Raw genomic sequence first — 23,159 nt, 5'->3', positions numbered from 1 at the left:
TGGTGGTTATCGTACAAGGAGCAGAGTTGTATATTCATTCCTAACCAGTAAACACACACTCAAGTCCATCTAAGATAGTAATCAATGCCCAAGTATGAGCCATGTATTTTTTTTATGACATCCTTACATAATGAGGTGGGAACAACAGCTCTGTCAGAGAAATATGATTCCATCCTGAACACTCAGCTCATCATTAATTTGAAAACATGGTTCCGTTCATACTGATACTTTGCTTTTGTCTCCTGGCCACCTTGCTAGAATCTCTCTCTTGGCCGTCTGTAGCTTGATGTAATTTTCTGTAGCTTCTTTCATTTCCCATCAGCTTTGCTGTTAAAATTGGGAGACAGTGCAGCATTTTTATATATTCAATGCTCTGATCCTCTTCCCCCAGCTCACTGATGACAGGTAAATATGCACTGCTCAGGATGTCAGCTAAAACTAGTAATCATCCTGGATGGTATCTAATCTCTACCTGGTGATGCTGGTGGCACATGAACATGTGCTGCAATCTCTTTGGAACACTAAAAAGGGGCTTTGCCATGATTGTGTCTAGGGATTTGTGGTCAGATTGCACTGTTCCTGAGTAGTCACTGAAGCAATAGCTCCACTCCAAATATCACAGCCAGAAGATCTCTTTCTATTTAAGCGTACCACTCATCCATCTCTGACAGGGCTCTGCTGGCATAAGGGGTTGGCTGCTCCTGCAAAAGTGCTATACCCAATCCTTTCTCTGATGCATCACACTGGCATGTCCATGGCTGTCCTGTATTGTAGTATTTCATGACAGGAGCATCTATTAGCATTTGTTTCAGTGTGTGAAATGCTTGTTGCTGGGACCTACCCAGCGCTAAACAAGATCTTGCATTGTCAGGGCCGGCCTTAGGATTTATGGTGCCCTAGGCGAGATTATTAAACTGGTGCCCCTGTGCCTGATCTGCTCTTAGCAACACAAACATAAGCTTACAGTATTGGAAAACTTGCCACATTCACGTTATTAAAACCAGTTTAACTTAATTAAGCACACTGTAATGCTGATGGACTAGCACTAAAGAAGCAGCACTATAGAAAAAATTCTGATATGACAGAATGATGCAAATAATATATTTTTTTTAATTTATCAAAAATTTATTGGAAATTTATATGAAGAGGTATTGAAACAAAGATTTGTTTTTAATTAAAAGCAATCTTTCTGGCTTTTTTGGCTGCAAAATCAGTAATAATGTCATCGTATGACAAAGACAAAGTCGTGTCTTGTTCGATTGCAAGAATAGCAAGACCAGTTAAGCGTTCCTGACTCATGGTAAAGCGGAGATAGTTTTTAATGAGCTTTAGTTTTGAGAAACTCCGTTCTCCTGATGCTACTGTTACAGGAATTGTCAGTAGAATACGAGTGGCAATATACACATTAGGATATATGTCAACAAGTTTGCGGGTATGAATAAACTGTACAATGTCCATCACCGATTTTGCATGTGGCAACATTGATGACAGTGTATTCAAGTCTTCGTACATTTCAAGTCCATTTAAATCAAAACTATCACCGTGCTTAAGGAGGCTCTCTAGGTTCTTGCACTTTGTCATTAGTTGCTCTTGTTTTCCTATTTCATTGAATTTAGTTGTCATACAAAAATCCAAACTGTTCATGATGTACTTGCAAAGTATTAAACCTTTCATCAACAGCAGATACTGCTTTATCCATCACAACATTAAAAAATTCAACCTCAAATTTCTTTTCTGGATCGTCTATGGGCATGATCTGCTGTACAGATTCTTCACAAAGAAGTGTCCCTGGCCTTTTTAACTCATATTAACTATGTATTTACTTCATGAAAGTTGAAGAAAACATTGTGAAAACGTAAAACATTGGCTGCCCAAATTCTGGGCTGGCAAAAGTTATACTGACTCACAGGGAAAAAAAAAAAGCAGGAGAATCTTAGTACAACATATGATCACTCTATACCAGGGGTCGGCAACCTTTCAGAAGTGGTGTGCCAAGTTCACTGTAATTTAAGGTTTCTCGTGTCAGTAATACATTTTAATGTTTGTAGAAGGTTTCTCTCTATGTCTATATTATATAAATAAACTACTGTTATTATCTGAGGTCTTGGCCACCAGTCCTGCTCAGGCCACTGCCAGCTGAGTAAATGAAACCCCAAACTGGCCGCGGGCTGGTGGCTGGAACCCTAGACAAGGATCCCAGGCCCTGCTCAGCCCGCTGCTGGTCTGGGGTTCTGACCACCAACTCCTGCCAGCCAGGATCCCGGCCGCCAACCCCCCCTCAGCCCGCTACCAGCCTCGGATTCTGCTCACCCAGGCTGGCAGGAGGCAGAGTGGGGCTGGCGGCTGAGCTCCTGACTGGCAAGGGGCCGGCAGCCGGAACCCCGGAGTAGCAGTAGGCTGAGTGCTGCTGGCACCCCAGACTGGCAGCAGACTGAGCCACTCAACCCCCCACCGGCCCTGCTCAGCCCGCCACCAGCCCACTCAGCCCGCTGCCAGCTGAGTGAATGGAACCCCAGGCTGACAGCAGGTTGAGTGGTTCAGCTGGCCTGCTCAGTCCACTGCCAGACTGGGGTTCCTTGGGGGTCCCCAGGCCAGCAGCAGGTGCTGAGTGGGGCTGATGGCTGGTATCCCAGCTGGCAATAGGGCAGCAGCTGGAACACCAGAGCAGTGATGGGCTGAGCCACTCAGCCTGCTGCTGCATACCATCAAAAATCAGCTCACCTGCCACCTTTGACACGTGTGCCGTAGGTTGCCGACCCCTGCTTTATACACTAGTAAGGAGATGAGCATATTACAGTTGTTGGAAGGTTCTTATCAGGAGTAACAGGCTATAGGAAAGTCAGTCAACATTTTTTGTTTCTCTAATGAAAACTGGCCCACCCCCTGCCTCAAACCAAACCTGTCACTAATAATTGTCAACAACTTAATTTTCTGTTTTTGTTTAAGATATTGATTTTTTTTAAAAAAAATATTGAAATTGGATTCAGGATTGTTAGCAAGAATTTTTGGCAAACAAAGTTGTTAAATGACAATCTAAATGGCAACACAGTACTGCTTTAATGCTTGGCTCACCCCCCAGCCTGCTGGTTCAACAGCTGCAATAGACCCCAAAATCCACCTCTTGGGGTGCAGAGTGGCAACAGCAGCAGCAAACCCTCAGGTGCAATCACACGCCAATGGGCACCACCACCAGTCTTACGGACCATGGTGAAGTTAGCACAGCACCTGATCTCAGACAGGTCACCCATGGAGCCACAGCAGCTCATCTTGCCCTGTGCAGCTCCCCCCGGATGAGACGAATCGCTGGCAGCTGCCAGTCCGGGGAGAGGCGCTCCCCAGCTAGGGTGGCCAGATCCAGATGTCCTGACTTTATAGGGCCAGTCCTGATATTTGGTGCTTTGTCTTATATAGGAACCAACTACCCCCACTTAGAGTGACCAGACAGCAAGTGTGAAAAATCAGGACAAGCGGGGTGGGGGTGGGGGGAGGGGTAAAAGGAGCCTATATAAGAAAAAGACCCCAAATATCAGGAATGGCCCTATAAAATAGGGATATCTATCCCAACCCCTTGTCCTGATTTTTCACACATCTGGCTAACCCCAACCCAGCCCTGTGTGACATTCCAATCCTGGCTCGCTGCCCAGGAAGTGAGTTACTTTCACTTTCATTCCTCAGCAGGTAGCCAGCCTCCCCTCCCCTGCAGCACCTCACTGTCACGGAGTCCCCGGGCGATGCTCTGGAACTGCTCCCCATCAAGCCAGTCAGGACTTTGGGGAGCCTCCTCTCCCTTGGAGCAGACTTGTTCAGGGCAAGAAGCTCACACGTCTTCACCTCCTGGGTCTCTCCTTGGAGCATTCAGCATCCTCTGCCCCTCCGTGCGCTTCCCACAGCGAGCCCACCCAGGCGGGGTCCTGGGGAAGCCACAGGGTCCTGCACCCCCACTTCACAGTCAGATGTGACTCAGCCAGCCAGTAAAACAGAGGTTTATTCGATGACAGGAACAGGGTCTAAAACAGAGCTTGTAGATACAGCGAACCGGACCCCTCAGCCGGGTCCATTCTGGGGGCAGTGAGCCAGACCCCCATGTCTCACCTCAGCCAGCTCCAGCCTAACAACCCCTCCCAGCCCCTCCTCTCTGCTCAGCTCCTTTCCCGGGCCAGGAGGTCACCTGACCTCTTTGTCTCCAACACCTTCAGCTGGCATCTTTGCAGAGGAGGGGCCCAGGCCATCAGTTGCTAGAAGACAGAGTGCCAGGTATTTAGGTGCACTGGCTCTTTGCTCTGCCAGATACTTAAGAACTGCCTAGGATACACTGAGGCACCAACACAGTATTCAGAGAAAACATTAGGAACATTCCCAGTTCGTCACACTCACCCAACCCAGCCCTGATGGAGGGGAGGGAGGAGAGAGGGAGGGGTGCTCCTAGGGAGGAGGGAGAAAGGAGGGGGTGCTCCATGGGGCGGGGGGAGAAGAATGGATGTTATGGGGGACAACAAAGGATACTGGTTCCAGAGCCTCAGAGCCTGCCTCACCTCACCTCAGTCGGGGGGAAAGAGTCACACTCACAGGTGAGCTCCTTCCCCAACCCCTACCGCCTCCCCTTCCCAGAGACCCCAGCAGCCAATCCCATTCCTCAGACTGTGCTGCATTCGGCTCTCTCTAGGACCCAGCAGCCCTGCTTCTACACTGTCTGGGCTGCCTGCAGAGTGGTGCCCCCAGGCAGAGTGAGGCCCTACGCGGCTGCCTATTCTGCCTATGCCTAAGGATGGCCCTGTGCATTGTGAGCTGACAGATGGGTTCTGCTATTAAAGCCACATTTGGACAGAACTTGGACAGAAAAATTATCATTCCTATGAAGTGCTATATCCCTTTTACACCCATCACTGGCTGCCTTGATCTTGTTGGGCTCTGCTTCTGTCCCTCTGCTGTGAGCAGATGTCCAGTATACATCACCTCACACTGTTTGAATCACATTTTTTCCTGGGTTGAGTTTCATGTTCTTGTCCCTACCAAGTTGTAGAAAAGCTTGTAGTTTTCTGTCATGGTTTCATTCAGCTTCTTTACCATAACTCCCTTCACCTTCTGTGCTAGAGTACTGGGCAATAGCAGCTGTACCAGCACTCTGATCACTGTATCATCAAGTTAATCACCTGGAGGAAACCTAATGGGAAAAACTGTGCCTGATTGGCAGAGTGGAATGGCCTGGGGAGAGTTAAAGTGCTTAGAGAATAGAAGAATACCAAGGAAGTCTAAGGAGGAAAAGAGAGACTGGCTGGGTCACTGGCTTGAGAGCCAGAGCCAAGAGAGGTCTTAGAGGGAGAGATCTCTCCCCCCCCCCTTTCTATCATCTGTCTAAATGAGGGAGCTGGGGAGTTTATATGTTGTTGTAGCTAAGGTGTTGCACAGTGCTGTGAAGGTGACAGGGGAACACTGGCAATATACCATATGTGATGTTTACAAGCAAAGAGTCTCCAAGCCGTCTGTGTGTGCAGAGGAAGACAAGAGCAGAGGGGTACCCTGTTATATGTAGGGGCTTCTCCAGGATCTTACCTTGATCCAAGCAGATGGAGAACCTCCAGGGACGGGCTGGTGTGTATCACCACAAACTTCTGTTAGTACCATCTGTTGTTTTTCAGGTCAGTTACCTTGACATCATATTTTCCTGTGGGCTTCATTATGCTGTCATTGTACATAATTAGATTGCACCTGCTCTTTGTTATGGGTGTGTTGTAGTCCAGTTCAACCCAATGAATAGCATTGCAGGAGGCCCCACTATCCAGCTGAAATTGCACAGAGTGTTTCTCTGTTAAAATTGTGGTATGCACAGAGATTGATATTGTCCCTTACTACTTTCCTGTCCCCACACCCTGAACCTGATGTGCTCTTGGAATCAAGAAGAGAGTAGTGATATGATCACAGCTGTCTGATGCACCCTCCCCCTCTCATAGAATCAGAGAATATCAGGGTTGGAAGAGACCTCAGGAGGTCATCTAGTCCAACCCCCTGCTCAAAGCAGGACCAATCCCCAACTAAATCATTCTACGTCTAACTGAATCTTTCTGACAGATTCTTCTGCCCTTGCACACACTGCTAATGTGGTTTAACTTGCCGCATTGCTAGTGCAGGGCACTTCTCCTTTACCCACTCATGTCGTTTCCTACTGTAATGCATCTCACTGGAGTATTGTGTCCAACTGGAGTATTGTGTCCACTTCTGGGCACCGCATTTCAAGAAAGATGTGGAGAAGTTGGAGAGGGTCCAGAGAAGAGCAACAAGAATGATTAAAGGTCTTGAGAACATGACCTATGAAGGAAGGCTGAAGGAATTGGGTTTGTTTAGTTTGGAAAAGAGAAGACTGAGAGGGGACACGATAGCAGTTTTCAGGTATCTAAAAGGGTGTCATCAGGAGGAGGGAGAAAACTTGTTCTCCTTAGCCTCCAATGATAGAACAAGAAGCAATGGTCTTAAACTGCAGCAAGGGAGATTTAGGTTGGACATTAGGAAAAAGTTCCTAACTGTCAGGGTAGTTAAACACTGGAATAGATTGCCTAGGGAAGTTGTGGAATCTCCATCTCTGGAGATATTTAAGAGTAGGTTAGATAAATGTCTATTAGGGATGGTCTAGACAGTATTTGGTCCTGCCATGAGGGCAGGGGACTGGACTCGATGACCTCTCGAGGTCCCTTCCAGTCCTAGAGTCTATGAGTCTATGAGGGTACAGAAACTGGCCTTGCTCTCCTTTCCTGTTCTCTCACTGCATGTACTTCTGTGAGTGTTGTGTCTCCTAGCTCTTCCCTCCATTCTCTTGAGCATTCCATTATATACCCCGTCTAACCATCTGTCTAATGTGAGATTGTCCTCCCAGATTAGCCACTCCTGCAGGTGGTGATCCCAAAAGCTGCAAACTATCCTGTCCACAATTAGGGAGTTTGTCAAGCCCACAAAATTGTGCATAACAGTCAGTATGAATAGGAATCAGCCCAGACGCTGCCCCATGTTTTATCTGCAAAGAGTGAAGCTGAATGCAGGTTAAGACAAACAAGGGAACTTTATTAAAACCTGTAGATTGCTCTGTCCATATAGGTGAGTTGCTTCCAGCCTAACTCCCCAGCATTCCCTGTTTCCACTGGTGTCTTGTTAATAGCAGTCACTGCAGGGAATATGGATCCTCCAATTCCAGTTCTGTGTATGATGAAACAGGGCAGGGACATCACCTTTCCTGTGTATTTTGTACAACATAGCGTACCTATTAGGCACTTAAGGTGTGATCCTGATACCCTTGTTCACATTGAGTAGCACATCAGTCTTCAAATAGTCCATTTTCAATTGAAATGCTTCGAGAGCAAGGCACAACTGAAGTGGTCTGATCCAGAGCCAGTGGAAGACAGTGGAAAGACTCCCATTGCATTCAGTAGGCCAGTGTGAATAAGGGTAAGGGTGAATAAGAATCTGGCACTTACCAATTAATTAATAATCATAGAATCTTAGGACTGATAGGGAGCTCAAGAGATCATCTAGTCCAGTCCCCTGAATTCACGGTAGGACTGAGTATTATCTAAAGCAGTGGTTCTCAAACTAGGGCCACCACTTGTTCAGGGAAGTGGCGCGGGCTGAGGGATGTGCCGGCCACCCTTCCTGCAGCCCCCATTGGCCTGGAGCGGGGAACCGCAGCCAGTGGGAGCTGCGATCGGCCAAACCTGCAGATACAGCAGGTAAACAAACCGACCTTGCCCGCCAGGGGCTTTCCATGAACAAGTGGCGGCCCTAGTTTGAGAATCACTGATCTAGAGTAGACCATCCTTGACAATTATGAAGATTCCACAATCTCCCTAGGCAATTTATTCCAGAGTTTAACCACCCTGACAGGAAGTTTTTCCTAATGTCCAACCTAAACTGCCCTTGGTGCAATTTAAGTCCATTGCTTCTTGACCTATCTTCAGAGGTTAAAGAGAACAATATTTCTCCCTCCTCCTTGTAACAACCTTTTATGTACTTGAAAACTATTATTATGTCCCCTCTCACTCTCTGTTCGTCAGACTAAACAAATCCAATCTTCAATCTTACCCCACAGGTCATGTTTTTCTAGACTTTTAATCATTTTTGTTGCTCTTCTCTGGACTTTCTTCAGTTTGTCCACATCTTTCCTGAAATGTGTTGCCCAGAACTGGACACAATACTCCTATTGGGGCCTGATAGCACTGAGTAGAATGGAAGAATTACTTGTTGTATCTGGCTTACAACACTCATGCTAATACAGCCCAGAATGATGTTTTTTTGTTTCCTTTTCTGCCACAGTGTTATACTGTTGATTCATTTAACTTGTGATCTACTATGACCTCCCAGACCCAGTTCTGCGGTACTCCTTCCTAGGCATTCATTTCCCATTTTGTATGTGTGCAGCTGATTGTTCCTTCCTAAGTAGAGTACTTTGCATTTATCCTTAATTGAATTTCATCCTATTTACTTCAGACCATTTCTCTAGATTTTGTAGATCATTTTGAATTTTAATACTATCCTTCAAAGCACTTGCAAATCCTCCAGTTTGGTATTGTCCTTAAGTGTTATAAGTGTATTTTTTATGCCATATCTAAATCATTGATGAAGATATTGAACAGGACTGGACCCAGGAATGATCCTGGACCCTACTTGATATGCCCTTCCAGCTTGACTGTGAATTGCTGATAACTACTCTGTGGAAACGGTTTTCCAACCAGTTATGCACACACACACCCTTATAGCAACTCCTTCTAGTTTCTATTTCCCTAGTTTGTTTATGATAGCATCATATAAGACAGTATCAAAAACCTTACTAAAGTCGAGATACACCATATGTACCACTTCTCCCCATCCATCAGGGCTGGAGACCATGCCTCCTCGCTACAATGCTTCTGGAGTGACTCAGTTCAGGGGGAAATTAGCCAACAGTTAATGGCTCTACCCAGCAGTCAGGCAAAGCAATACATCAGTCTAAGGGGATCAGCTCTCTGGTAGGACGGTGAGCAAAACCATCTGGTTCCTAGTTCAGATGAGTGAGAAACCAATGCAGGTTTCTTGGCCTGAAGGTGGGGAAGCTGCCACCCCAGGGGGTGGGGTGGCAGGGGTAGAGGGACACAAGCCCACCTGCTCCACTGCATCCCAGCCCAGGGCCCTAACAGAGGCAGAATGGTTCCCTGGGTCAGCACGGAAATCTGTCCGGCTTGCAGTCAGTAACAGCAGAACCCTATTTGGCTTCCCTGGGCTCCTTCCTAAACTCCCACCCGGAGTGCCTGGGTTCTGGGGTTGTCATTCATATTTCTGGGGTAAACGGCAAGTGGCAGCCCCAACAGCTCCTCAATGTTCCCAGCATCTGGCAGCTCCAGCAGTCCCTCTGGGTCTCTGGCACAGTGGCGGTCTCCATCCAGTTCAGTGTCCAACAGCAGGAGGGAGACGTCCTGCTCCTCTGCCAGATTTCCTCCAACTGATTTGGAGGGCCTGCTTTTTATACTTCCAGCTCCTGTCCCACCCCTCTGCTTCTGACAGGCCAGCTGCAGGTATCCCAGCTCTGCCCACCAGGGAGTGGTCGTGGGTCTCACCCCTCCGTCAGGGCAGGAGACCATGACACCTCACTACACCCCCTATCAACAAGGTTTGTTACCTTGTCAAAGAAAGCTATTTGGTTGGTTTGACACAATTTGTTCTTGACAAATCCATGCTGACTGTTACTTATCATCCTATTGTCTTCCAGGTGTTTGCAAATTGATTGCTTAATTTTTTGCTCCATTATATTTCTGGATACTGAAGTTAAGCTGACTGGTCTGTAATTCCCTGGGTTGTCCTTATTTCCTTTTTTATAGATAGGCACTATATTTGCTGTTTTCCAGTCCTCTGTAATCTCTTCCATCTTCTATGACTTTACAAAGATAATCACTAATAGCTCAAATACCTCATCAGTCAGCTCCTTGAGTATTCTAGGATGTATTTCATCAGGCCCTGGTGACTTGAAGACAGCTAACTTGTAATATGACTTTGGTCTTCAGCTTTGCTATACTGAGTGATGGTGGTTATACCTACATTAGTAATACCTAGCAGCAAGCAAATTGTAGGTTCTGTTTGAACAAGCAAGAAAATGTTTAGAAGCATATTCTCTGAGTGTCTTGGATCCTCAAACTGGATGAGAAATATTGCAAATAGAGGCTTTGTCACTATATTCTGACAGTTCCACTTAATGGCCCATTTACATCCCAGGAGTGAGGATGCACACACCGATGGAAAGCAATGAGGAGGAAAAAATGTGAACCAAACTTTTATGAAACTTCACAAAGATTTGGAGGTAGGGCAGAAATATTTGGCAGAGCAAGGTCTGACATTCAACTCAGTGGTATTTCTTTGTCTGTTACCCAATAACTTTGGAACACAGCATGTGGGGAATGCTGGTGATGAAGGAAGCAGAGACCTAGATTGGGGGGAACTGCGTGAGTGAGTGTGGAAGCAGGGACTCAGAGTGGAGATGGGGAGGGGAAAGTGGGGCCCCAGTGGGGTGTGAATGAAGAAGGAGGATCCTGGAAAGCAGGGGAGATGGGGAGGGGGAAACGGGGGCACACAGAGATGCTGTCATGCAGGGAAGAGAGAATGGACGGCATGTGGAAACCCTTACATGGGGGAGACAGTGCAGAACTCTAATACGGGGGAGAGGGGGAACACAGGCCCTGACTTGTGTGTGAGGTTGTGGGGAGTTACAGGCTAATGTGAGGTGGCCCACAGGGAGCTTGTTGGGTGGGAGGGGATGGAGGTATGCAAGGGCTTGACCAACTGCAGCTATGAATGGTGCAGTCCTCCAAGTTTAATTTGAAGCAAAGTTTTAGCCAAACCACTTTGCACAAATTAATACAAAAAGTGTAGGGGTTATATAACATGGTAAGCTGATTTTTTTCCCCAAACGTCACTTGTAATAATAATAATTAATAGAAAATCTTCATCAAATACATTTCCTATGTACAAAAAGCAAAGCCAGAAGGTTCAGCATTACAGCCACATTAAAAACAGGGATAGTCATTTCAAGTGTATCTAAACAAGGTACAATTAAGGCTATATTGTCCCCACTCCCTCTTCCCCAGATTCAAACCCCAACCTTTGTGGGCACTGAATAGGAGTGGGATGATTAAAGTGGCTCTCAGGCAGTGTCAGCACTAGCTTTCTGTCCACACAGAGCTGCATGCTATCGAAATCTACTCAGAGCTGATTGGAACAGCAAGGTGGCTAAGCCACAGATAGCCACGAGTACTTTATCTTTTATTCCACTACTGCCTGGGTCCTCAGCTTCAAGACACCTCAGGGTATGGATTAAAAGAGAAAGAAGAAAGGCAGAAGCTGAGAAATGTATGCTATGTTCCAGCCTCTGACACAGACTCTTTGAGTAATTTAGCATAAATGTGCCTCAGTATCTTCATCTGTAAAACAGGAATGTAGCGGGGCGGGGTTGTCACCCCGCTCCTGCCTGAAGGGGATAAAGTAGCCCGCCCCTGGAGAAGGCTGCAGTGGAGAAAGCTAGGCTGATTGGAGAATCAGCCACAGCTGTGGTGAGCTTAATGAGGGCCCACTTGGCCCTTATAAGAGGGCTGTGGGCCAGAAGAAGGACTCTCTTGCTAGCCTTTGAGAGAGAAGGACTTGGCTGCCTGGGAAGCTGAGGAGGGTACCTAGGATGAAGCAGTGCTTGGGGAGGGAGCTGGGGAGCTCCAGCCTAGCAAAGTCTAAGGCTGAGTTAAGGGCCCACAAAAGGGTACTAGGGCTGCAGAGGGGCAGCCTAGAGATAGGAAGAGGCAGCTGGTCCAACCCCTCCACCTTTGCTGATGATGAATGGTTTACAGACTGTGGCTGGTCTTCCCCAGGGAGCGGGGGCTAGAAGATACCTGACAGTAGCCACTGAGGTGAGGTGGGGTTAGAGGGTTGGGGTTCCCCTGGGAGGGAAGACCCAAAGTGAGTGAGTACTGCAGTGGGCAGAACTCTTGGGAAAAGGCACCAGGGTCTGGGAAGGACATGGGGCCAGCGGCAGGCAAGGCATCAGATGGCAGAGAGTGCTCCAGAGCTGGAAAAGAGCTAATTCCCTGGACAACCAGCAGGAAGTGCCATGCTGGTGAGTCACCTCCCTGCCACAAGGAATAATACTTCCCTACCCTTCAAAGTTGTTGTGAGACTTAATTCATTTAGGCACAATTATGCAAAGCTTACTCTCACTAGTAAACATCATTCAGGGTGTTTCATTGTTCTGTATGCCCACGGACATAAGTAAGGGCTGCACAACTGGTCATAATGTTTATGGTGAACCTGGAGACCTTTGAGTGGAAGGTGTAGAATGCAAAGTACTTTCGTTAGTGAAAATTGACAAACACAGCCCCAGCCCTGCTTAATAAATGTAAATTAGATCTGGACAATATGATTCAGACATACAATGCACAGGTTGAAGTTGCAATCTGATAGGGGTTCAGGTTTGTTTGCAAAACAATGTGGATTTTTGATAGTGAATTAGTGATGAAAGGCTTGAAGAAGAAAATTGTTGTCTGCAACTTTTTGTTGAAGATTTTGAGGCCCTCTGGCACAAAAGGAGAAGGGAAGAATTCTAAGTACAGAGTGTAGCATAGAAGACAGAGTAAGGAGAGGGGAGAAAGGATAATGAAAGGGATGTTCAGAATAGGGTGACCAGACGTCCTGATTTTATCAGGACTGTCCAGATATTTGCTTATTTGTGCCGTGTCCCAACCTACCTTCGGTCGGGATGTGAATTATCCTGATATTTTGCCTCTTCTCACAGGCAGAGTGGAGTCTGGAGGGGGCTTGTGCCCACCCTACCCCAACTCTACCCCCTCCTTCCCCCATTGGATCCCTCTACAAATCCCCACCCTGAGCCCGTTCCCTTGTCCCCGCCCCCTCGCTGTCCCACTGGATTCCTCCCCAAATCCCTGCCCTGGCCCCGCCTCTTCCCCAAACACGCTGTGTTCCTCCACCTCCCCCTTCCCTCCCAAGCTTGCGCTGATCCTCTGTATGGCAGTGCAAGTGCTGGAGGGAGGGGGGAGGTGGAGACAGAGCGGAGCCAAGCTGGTGCGGGGGTTGGGCCGTGGAGCTGCGGTGGACGGTTTTTTTCCTTTTTTTTTCTTTTTTTTTTTTTTTCCACTGGAGGGAGTGGGGAAATGGAGATAGAGCGGCAGCATGCTGGTGCAGGGGGGGTGCGGGTGGAGCTCCGGCAGCCGTTATTTTTTTTTTTTTGCTCTGACCCCTCCCTTCCCCCCCCCCCCACACGCATCCCCATATTTCACCTGTGTGATCTGGTTACCCTAGTTCAGAAGGAAAATCTGTGAAAAGTATTAGTTCCTCCTGCTTCCCCTCTTTATGCTAAGAGCCGAGATGCAGGTGGAGTAGAATTGTGCAGACCTTGAAGATGAGAAGATGCGTCTTAAACTTGCTTTGGGAGGAGAGAGGAAACCACTAAGAGAGGGATGTGACCATGATCAAAATGGCTGAAGAGAGGAGATTTTAGCAGCAGTATTTAAGATCTATATTAGAGATGGATGAGATGAGAAGTCAGATGGTTAGGGAAGAGAGAACTGCAAGAAGTAACAAAAGCGTGGACACGGATTTTAGTGGTTGGAACAGAAAGGAAAGAATAAGGGCTTGGCTACACTGGAGAGTTGCAGCGCTGTAAACCCACCACCAGCGCTGCAACTTACTCACCGTCCACACTTGCGAGGGACATACAGCACTGCATCTCCCTGGCTGCAGCGCTGGTTGTACTCCTGCTCTGCCTCGGGTATAAGGATTGCAGCGCTGGTGGTGCAGCGCTGCTCCGCAAGTGTGGCCACCAAAAGCGCTGTAATTGGCCCTCAAGGTATGAGGTATCCCAGAATGCATGTTCAGCCGCTCTGTGTTTTGTTGTCAACTCTGGGCTCTCGGAGCTGCTTATCTAAAAACCAAACACAGCTCATTTGCTGGAGCAGAGGCAGGCGGGGGAATTTCTTTGGAATGTTCACAGCTTGATAGTGTTTGCTTGAGGAGAGAAGCAACACAGCGGGGGGGGGGAGGGGAGAGTCTGTTTTGGAGCAGCTGCTAATCTGAAGGCTATTTGCATTTAGTGAATAAGAGAGGGGTGGTGGAAGGGGTCAAAACTTTTAAAATGATTGAAGGTTGGTGCTGTGTATCTTCTAGTTCTTAGAACTTGCAAGGCAGGGAGCTGACACAGTGTCACCTCCAAAAATCCACTCTCTCTGTCTCCCCCACGCTTCCTGTCACACTCCACCCCACCAGCTCTTTTGAAAAGCACGTTGCAGCCACTTGAACGCTGGGATAGCTGCCCACAATGCACCACTCCCAACAGCGCTGCAAATGCTGCAAATGTGGCCACACTGCAGCGCTGGTAGCTGTCAAAGTGGCCACACTGCAGCGCTTTCCTTACACAGCTGTACGAAGACAGCTGTAACTCCCAGCGCTGCACACCTGCAAGTGTAGCCAAGCCCTAAGTTTCAGAGATGCTGTAGCCCACTTCCTTGAAATTGCACTGCTGCAATATTGCAGGAGAGGCTGTTCAGAGTATATCAGACCTGAACAGAAGCACGAGGTTATGGATGTGTCACAAAGGGGTTGGGCAGCATAATTTCCAATCCAGTTCTGCAGGCTTGGGAGGTTCGACAAGTCTTGCTAAGCTTCAGATAAGCAACTGAACTTTTGGATACTTACTGACTTGAACCTCTGAACCGCTTGTGTTTCTCCCATATCTTTAACATTGTCTCTTTAGAATTTGTTTTTCTCTCTTTAGACTCTGCTCTGAATAGGAAAAATATTTTCTATTGAACATTTATTTTCTTTTTGAAGTCCAACTTCATCTCAAAACACGTCTGTTTCAAAGATATATCAAAGATGCAGCAGCTTGTGTTCAAGTGGAAATATATGTATGCAGTCTGTCTGGCCCAGGCTTTAGGAGCCTCAGGGTTTTAAAACCGCTAATATTTTAAGTAGACTGATAACTTTAAGCATTATATCTATCTTATGGTGTTTCATTTTGCTTTTTGTCTAGTCTTTTTAGCTCTGCTTACTGATCTGAGAAAGTATGTAGTTGCTAAGTCACATTTTAAAGGGTTGATAGAAGACAGCGACTTTGGAATGGATAAGTCTGTCAAGATATAAATTCAAGTTGAATGGTCACTAACAGTGAAGTAACCAATGGAATGATGGAAAAAAGGGGAGAGGTTCCTAATGGAGATCACTGCTGCACTGTACGGATGTTGTGATTGCTCAAGTGAGGGAAGTCGGGGAAAGTCAGGATACAGGAAGTGCCAGGGCCTGGTGAGGGATTGTTGTTGTTATTGATTACTTCCCCAGTACTGAACATTTATGAAAGGGATAATTGAAGAATTCTGATAGAGCAATAAGAAGAGTTGGGTTGTTGGATGCAATAGGTAACTGGAGCAGTACTGAGCTTAGAGAACCATGTAGTGAAGGAAGTGAAGGAAATTTGAACTTGGAGAAGATTCAGATGATACTGTTGCCACTGTACCATTGCAGCACCCTGTGGAGTGCCATTTAAAACAGGTTGGTTGCTGTGTCCAAAATTGCTATAGTTCTTGCAGCGTGGATAAAAAGAGGACATGTAGTAAAGAGGTCAGAAGAGGATGGTGGTGTTAAGGGCACTGTGAGGAGGACAACCGGAATGGGGACTTCGAGCAGCTGCTCCCGACCAAGGGGGGGCCCTGGGTCAGCCCTGCATCTAGAGACATCTAGCTGCTGCTGCTGTTGCTATGTTTGTTCAATTTGTCCAAGGAGATCGCAAGTTTGGCCAGGGACCAGAGTTTGGGAGGGCAGCCTGCTGCAGTGAGTGGCTCACTGGTCCTGGAGGGGAGGATAGGGTGCAGCTTTCCCAGGTGGGGAACAGCTGCCACTGCTGCTGAAGGAGTCTGGTGCTGGAGATCCTTGCTGGCCACAGCTTGCTACAGGATTTGGCTTACCAGGCAGGGGAAAAGGGAGTTGGTGCAGCCAGGAGCTGGGGGCAGTTGGGCTGATCTGGATGGGATCTGGATCTGACAGACTTGAGTGTTGGGAACAGGCACTGTAGGAAGTATGGGGTGGAGGATGGGAGAAGGCAAGACGGGGTGAAGAAGGTGATTAGGGGGAGGGAATTGGTTTGGCAATGGGGAAGTAGGAGCCGTTTCAATAGATGGGTTTACTGAGGAATGCTTGATTGAGATTTAAGCACTTCATGAGATTTATGCTGGCCCTCTACACACGAGTTGTATTTCACCCAGGCAATTATTCTTGCAGACAATCCCAACAAAGGGCTTTACTGAATGGCATAATTTAGTTCTGTAATTGGGGAACCCTCCTGTCCTACAGCAGCTAGAGATTTTGAATATTGCTTACCTGCAAAAAATGATTTGAAATTATGAACAATCTAGAGATCAACAGGTATTTGCAGGAGTTAGCCAGTAAATAATTCTGAATAACAAACCAATTCAAGAAAATGTAGCTCTGTTCATGGACAACTCTCAAAGAGGAAAAATAGCAAAATGTATTGATAAATAAATCAGAATGGATATGCCCTGCTCTAGTTGAGAATACTACTTTACACTTAAGTGATATAGCACCTTTCATCCAGAATTGTTTCACTACCATCTCAGACTATATATTACAGACTGGATGTTTCAGGTACTTTTAAGAACAGATTCAAAGTGAGAGATTTTCTATCTGGTATTCTGATGTTTCAGTGCTAGTCCTCTTGGATTCTAATTACATGTGATTTTTTCAGAGATGATTCAGAATCTGAGAGTGACTTTCAATTTTATGTTACTTTTTGAGGTACATATCAATTCTTTAGCTAAATCTTCCTTTTCCTTCCTAGGAACTGTGCTTGTTTATAACCATTGCCATTGTTGTCAGGTACGAAAACTGCAGTTCAACTCATAGAAGTAGAATGAGCCCACTGATCCTTTCTTGGTCCAGTATTTGATCTGTGTGTTTCAATTTGGTCGCTCAGTCAGCTGGAACTTTCAGTTTTAAAATGTAAATAAGTCCAAGTCTTCTCATGAGCACGTTGGCCATTGATGTCTGAAACAAACTCCATGCTCCTTTTAGTTCTTCAACTGAGATTTTTTTTCCTTTAAGAAAGTTTGATTTGAATTAATGTTCTTTTTAAATGATTTAATTAAATAACTCACTGTAAAACTGTTATTTTTTTCCATGGAAAGGTGATGGATAGTGGAGGCATAATCCCCTCTCTCCATAGTTTCCTTCTTCCTTTACCCACTCCCCATTCTTATTCCAACAGTTCTTTCCTTATCCACCTTCAACCCAAGTTTCCTTCCTCCCATAACCACTCTAACATTAAGTTTTTGTCATACTAAATATATAATCAAATATCTTCAAAAAATACTAGTTGGGACTAGCACAGTGTATGCTTATGCTGCCTCTGAAAACTATGGTACATCTCCTTACCACTCCATCCCTAAATCTTTTCTCCGTGTTTGTCTTTAAATTGTAAATCTTCCTCCAAACTGTAGTGTGTCACAGTGGTTGCCCAAAACCAATATTTTTTTAACTTAAATTTAGCTAGAATTCTAAACTTTTCTTTAAATAACATTTATTAATTATGATGATTTTACTGACCATAATTCCAGTGACTTCACTGGAGCTATATCAGTTTACACCAGCTGAGAAAATGGTCCAAAGTCTTTTAAGCTTTAAGAATATGTGGAGTCTTTCATTGACATCAAGATTATAACGTTTCAAGTATTATTCTATTGGGAAACCTACAACAGCTTTCATCTGACATCCTCACACTGACTTTAGCCTGTCAACTATAGGGAAAAGAGAGCAATACTTTCTTTTAAAACGTTCCTTTTCTCATTTCCCTCTCAGAATACTTGCTTGATCCTGAGTGGATAAAAAGGATATTCAGCCAATCTCAGTGCATCTAAACTCTACCAATCCACTAGATCCTGTGCTGTAGCGAGGACATATTCAATTCAACTGATAGGAGAGAGGGGGCAAATATTTGCCAGCTTCCACCATAATTTAGAGCAGCCTTGAGGATGCTTTAAATTATGCGTAGTTACACATGATCCCATGATCTGGCAACTAGAAATAGTTGGACTGCAGAGGTGCAACCTCCGTGCAGCCACACAGTCTCCCCTGATCATACCCTCTATGCTAGGGGGTATGAAGAAGGATGGCATAGAGCCCCTCTACCAGCTCTACAATATCTAATGGTTCCCTTTACTGTGAGCAGTCTGGATAAGGTATAATGGGAACTGGATCCAGGAATTTATTTTTCCAACTCTGAGTGCCAATCCTACCAATGGGTTTAGTAAGATTTACCCCACTTCTTCGTGTTAATAACGGCCTGGTAGAGCACTTTATTCTAAACTGGTTAAAAATAGCTTCATTTGGATCAACTGTACTGTACTATATTGGAACAATTATTGTAACTGAAGTCTTTATCATACACTTACTATTCAGAAAAGGTAATGAGCTAAAAAAGCTGGTGCTCACTGGGGGATAAATTCTGCTTAAGGATACATCTCTGATCTTAGTTCAGCAGCTTCACTCTCAAGTTTCTTTGTGAGCACCTCTGCTTGGGAGCCTGATGGCTCACTGTTCCATCTTCAGAAAAGATACTCACTTGCTTAGATTTCCTCAAGCAGCAAATTTATTCACTGAGTTCTGAGCTGTGGAAAACAAAATAAAAAGCAATTTTGGTGTATGTCAGCATCCAACTAGTGGATGGGGGTGATGAGCCATGCACTTCCTGCTCACCAGGAGTAGAAGTTCATAACATATTTGAAAATTAATGTTGAACTAATATTGTTTTGGCATATTTTCTTGTTCTCCTTTTAACTGTTTCAAACCTGATCTAAATTGCCATCTTATCCCCCTTGCTAACATTCTGGATTAATTGTATACTGTTGCCACTGCAAAAACAGAATGTCTGTAACTCTCCTCTGTCTGATGATGACCACACTGAAATTTTGACCTTACCGTCATGCAACATGGGTGTAAACAAGGGAGGAATTTACCCCATTGTTCTCACTGTGTCTAGCAAACACACAACGTACAGTCACCTTAACCAGTTATCTTTTTCCTTTTACTAGCTTGTCATAGCTCTGGTTGGGCTCTCTTTGCCTGCTGTGCACCAGATTGTTGTGAGAGGAATCCAAACATCTGCATCCCCATGGATTTTAAGCTTCCTTGGGTCTCAGCAGATTGCAGCACTGTTTCCTCCTTTGGTCTCTCTGGGACATTTCCTATGCACCAAGCCTCAGTTCTTTGCCCCTTCACAAAAAGAGTCCCTAAACCCACCTGCCTAAGGCATCCAGAACCAATGCTGACACCCAATATACCTCAGAACCTTAAACACACCCTCTCCCATAATCACACAGACGCTATGAGCCTGTGGGTTATATTTTTGCTTTCTCAGGAGGCATGAGGTAAATGTAACGTATATAACAGAGACACTTTGCACAGGATTCTAACACCATTTCTCTTTGATATAATCACACAAAAAATGTACAAATCTTTTAGAAAACTAGTAACATCCTAACCACAATTCTGCTCACAAGCTAACCCGTCCTTTGGGATTCTTAGGGCATTTGGGTAGGTAGGCAGGGTCTCCTGCTTCTTTAGGCTGGTATGTGCTGGGTTCCTTCTCTCTCATGGAGTCTTTCAGCCCAGCTTTCTTTCTCTGTCCTTGACTGGTCTATGCCCTTGCTCTCTCCTGCCCAGTGCTTCCTGTTCCTATGTGTATCTGAGTCTTCCTAGTTCATATATCCCACCACCACCACCACCTGTGCTTCCTTGTTCTATACTTGTAATTTTCCACTGTCTCCACTTCCTCCCTTCCTTCAGACAGGAAGGGAAAGTGACTTCTCATAGCTTGAACAGAGCCATTATCCCAGGGTGCTTCACTTTGAATAATCAGTCACTGAGTTCTAACAACCCATCATTGTCCCTGGTCTGGCAGAGATATGACATAACCTTACCACCAATAACCGAACCCACATGCTTGTAGACAAATACTTTTATGATAAAGCAATTTTCATATCAACAGTTCCACAATATCAACCAGAGTTTAAGTTGTCCAGACAGACTCTCCCAAAACAGCACATAGCTTTTCCCTAACTTCCTGTTTCTCCCACCACACTTCCTTTCAGTCTATAGTTTTGGTGTATGCTGTCTTCATTAAACTCTTCCCCATTCCCAAAAGTCTAACAAATTGATGTATCAATGGCTCTCACTGAACTGATGATGATGGCTTTTTCTGTTCTTGACATGAAGTTTCTAGGCTTCACTGAAATGTAGCAGTGATGTATGAAATACTCTTATGTGTGTAAGAGACGGTGTGCCTTTGTGTAGGGAGGTGTATATATTTCCGCATGTGTGTATACCTGTGTGAATAAAATTTGCCACCTAACTCTTTACTTTTATTCCATTTGCCAGCTTGCACACAAAAGAATTGATGACATAAAATGTGTATTCATTTCATAACAAGTTTTTAAAAGAGAAGGTAACTCTAAAAAAAGTATTTCCTAAAGTGAATTTTGTTGACTAGTAATTGCAGAAAAGTCAATGTATCATACATTTCTCCTCACCTTTGTCTAGCTACATTATAAATTCTTTGTTGCAGACTCTCTTTTTATGGACTTGACTACACTCGAAACTTCAAAGCACTGTTGCGGGAGCGCTGCCACAGCAGCGGTTTGAAGTGTGGGTGTGGTCGCAGCACCAGCGCTGGGGGAGAGCGCTCCCCTCATAGGGATTAGCTTGCAGCACTGGGAGCCGTGCTCCCAGCACTGCGGCACTGTTTACACTGATGCTTTACAGCGCTGTATCTTGCAGCGCTCAGGGGAGGTGTTTTTTTCACACCCCTGAGTGAGAAAGTTGCAGCGCTGTAAAGCACCAGTGTAGCCAAGGCCTATGAGTATGTCCAGCACCTACCATCCTGGAGCTCCAATCTTAGTTAGGGTCTCTAGGCACTAAACAACTATTGTAATAAATAATGTGGAAGTATGTGTTAGTGCATGCTAGATGTGTACACATGAATTCATGTGTATTTGCATGTAGGTGTAGGAGTCAGTTTATATGGGTATCTGGACAGGTGTGCATGTCTGTGGTTGTGCTCTATGGATTTGTACTTGGGCTTCAGGAGTGGGCCTTCAATGGACCCACTGAAGCTGTGATATTGTGTGGTCCTGATGGAGTGAGCGGGGGAGGGGCCTCAGGGAAGGGACAAGGAAGGGGCTGGGCAGGGGTGTTTGGTTTTCTGAAATTAGAAAATTGGCAACCCTAATTCCATACCAACCCAGATAAAGCTGCCCTTGGACTAACAATGTAAGTGTCTTTCACTAGATCCACATTTGCTCATTTTGCAAGTGGAGAGGAAATCTGCTGGTGGGTAGGATGGCTTATAGTGAAGTACAGTATAGGAGTTCACCTTTCTGTGCAAGTTTTTCAATCAAGTTCTGAAACATGTTGCATATTATAAGAGTAGTCTCAACCTCTATGGCTATATTTGGACCCTGGTGTGTGTACAATGATAGCAACCTCATGAACCAAGGAGGTGGATATCTATGAATCCACCAAGCACACAGTCCTTTTCCTACCAGTCCTGGTGTGTACACTTCCACTGTTTGGGATTACATTGTGCCAGTCATAAATCTTCAGCCCATGTGATCAGAAGATATTTCTTCAGGGAGGAAGAATAGATTTGTAGTTAAGGTCTGGGTCTTGGGTAATCTGGGTTCCATTGCTAACTTGGCTGCAAATCACCTAATCTCTGTCTGCCTCAATTCCCCATCTGTAACATGAGGATAATACACCTGTACCCCAATATAACGCAAATTCAGATATAATGCGGTAAAGCAGCGCTCCAGGGGAGCGAGGCTACACACTCAGGTGGATCAAAGCAAGTTTGATATAACGCGGTTTCACCTATAATGTGGTAAAATCCTGAGGACAGCGTTATATTGAGGTAGAGGTGTATTTCCTTTCTCTCACTCTTTGTCTGCCTTACCTATATAGATTGTGAGGTCTTAGAAGCCAAAAGTGTCTCATACTATATGTATGCACCATTATAAGTGGAAAGGGGGCCTCTAGAAGCTACAATAATAACAAAGCAACAAAGAGTCCTGTGGCACCTTATAGAATAACAGACGTATTGGAGCATGAGCTTTCGTGGGTGAATACCCATTTCGTCGGATGCACCCGCAAAGATGCTCATTTGACACTATTGCAGCTGTGCCATGGGTGGTCTTTGTGTGGCTGCTGCGTGAAATGCATTCAGCAGGGATCAGGCCCAACAATCATGCTTTTATGCAGCTGACTACTTATTTGCAACAAATATAGTTTATAAAGAACAGATGTCACCATCAGGAAAATAGCCAGGCAGAGTAACAACTACAGTCATGGCACCAGGTGTGGTAATCATCTATCTGATAATCTTTGCACAGTTGTAATGAATGGTCTTTATTGAGCTTTGCTTACATAATGACATAACTTGAAAGAGCGCTTATTAGATAATTATTTCCTCTACTTTTCTCACTCACCCACAGCATTTTCCTTCCATAACTTAGGGAATCGTGTAATCTGATAAATGCTGTCCCCACTACACTATGCTTTGTGGAGTGATCAAAATAGGGTCAGGAGACTGGAAGACTGAGACAGGAGACTCTTTTCTATCTCCGCCGCTCACCTTTGTTTTTCCCTGTCTCCTCTTTCTTAAAGAGAATCAAGATGTTGGAATCCAGATGTCAGAAGGGATAAATATATGTGAAAAGCAGAGGGAGACAATGGGCACTGACTCAGCTAGCTAAAATTAAGAGACTTCAGTGGAAGTACACATAGTCCTTTTTTTTAAGGAACTGTGTTCCTTTTAATGGCTCAGATTTTACACACCGTTTAAGCCATTGTTCCATTTCCTTGTTCAGTTAGGCAAAGGTTTCCCCGTCCTTACTTGTGCATAGTAGATCAGAATAATACAGTGTTATGCTTGTAGCCTTTCCTGATAAGGCAGTTGCACCAGCTCTAGGAGTCTCATAATGTAATAGTAAGGTTTATCGCTTGAACTAATCAGAACACATTTCCTCATTGTTGAAGGATTTGCACTTTCTGTTAAACAGCATATTGATTACAAAATTGCTCTTTTCATGCAA

The 23,159-nt window shown here is 45.3% G+C and overlaps 1 long non-coding RNA gene across 1 annotated transcript; it reads left to right on the top strand.

The window, feature by feature from the left end:
• The first annotated feature begins 8,152 nt into the window (after nt 1–8,152).
• Nucleotides 8,153–23,031, top strand: LOC115645165. Its single transcript, XR_003998669.1, has 3 exons — nt 8,153–8,276; nt 17,343–17,347; nt 23,021–23,031. It is a non-coding gene; the product is annotated as an uncharacterized LOC115645165 (long non-coding RNA).
• The last annotated feature ends 128 nt before the right edge of the window (nt 23,032–23,159 follow it).

Source organism: Gopherus evgoodei, chromosome 2 (assembly GCF_007399415.2).
Source record: "Gopherus evgoodei ecotype Sinaloan lineage chromosome 2, rGopEvg1_v1.p, whole genome shotgun sequence".
Taxonomy (NCBI): domain Eukaryota; kingdom Metazoa; phylum Chordata; order Testudines; family Testudinidae; genus Gopherus; species Gopherus evgoodei.
Note: the sequence above shows the minus strand (reverse complement) of the source record. Positions and strands in the feature narration are given on the sequence as shown.